Raw genomic sequence first — 1276 nt, 5'->3', positions numbered from 1 at the left:
CCTCAGAAAATTGGACATAGTACTACCGGAGGACCCAACAATACCTCTTCTGGGCATATACCCAGAAGATCTTCCAACTGGTAATAAGGATACATGCTCCACAATGTTCATAGCAACCTTATTTATGATAGCCAGAAGCTGGAAAGAACCCAGATGTCCTTCAACAGAAGAATGAATACAGAAAATGTGGTACATGTACACAATGGAGTGCCACTAGCAAACTTATAGCTGAGAGAAATAGGGAATTGCTGATTTTTCTTGATTATTGCGAAGTGCAACTATAGTCCTGATAACATGGTAATATTTGTGATTATTAAGCCCTTTTGGACTTCAGGGATAATCGTAAGTTATCCAGATGCTCAAAGTTCCTAAAATGAGATATTACTTTCATTGTACAAAATTGTTTGACATACTTACATCCCCCAAACAGATTGTTCAACATTAAAAGCCCCACAATTTCTTGTAATTTTCTTGTAGTATAAGTTATATAGGAAGATAATGATAAGGACTTCCTCTATAGGATCAGAACACAAACTATATCAGAGGGATAGCTTGGCTAATGAATTTCTCACTATGAAATGACATTAAGACTCTCTCCTCTTTACATATCCCCACTGATTTTTACTGAGTTAAAGCGTTAACCTAAAAATTGTTATAATGATATTCTTTTTATGTGTTGAATAATAAGATCCCCAAAGGAATCTCTTGGGTATAAATATAACGTCATCAATCTAAGACTATGTTATCATCAATGACTAGTCATCAATCTAAGACCTATGTATGGTGTAGTGAGTTGAGATATTATAGTCTAGGTATATGCTGACAATGGAAAAATATTTAAAATTCCTGTGCCTCACTGTTTATTATTGTGATAATCTTAAGCTAGACACTAGTTATTCTTCAATATGTTTGTAGTTGCAACCACATACTTTCTTCTCTGTCTTAAGAATGTTTTCATTCTCATTGGTCTCAGTGACCCCAATTCATAAATACTTTTATTTTAATGCTTTTATACCAAACTCTTTTCTTATTTTCTTGAGTAAGCTCTAGGATCATCATGGGTAATATTAGCCAAGGAAGTGAGCAAAACAATCTAGAGCATATCCACAAAGAATATCCAGAAATAGTTCTTTGCTGAATCATAACCCCTTATCATGGTACATCTCTTGCTGTTTAGGCTGCATTTGTGTCACTTTTGATAGATTAAGGCTCAGATTCAGGTGACCTCAGAGCATCTGTAGAGGGTAAAAAGATCATTCTAGAATCCAACAGAGAC

This window comes from Mus pahari, chromosome 2 (assembly GCF_900095145.1).
Source record: "Mus pahari chromosome 2, PAHARI_EIJ_v1.1, whole genome shotgun sequence".
Taxonomy (NCBI): Eukaryota; Metazoa; Chordata; class Mammalia; order Rodentia; family Muridae; genus Mus; species Mus pahari.
The sequence above is the reverse complement of the archived record's forward strand: the minus strand, read 5'-3'. Positions refer to the sequence as shown.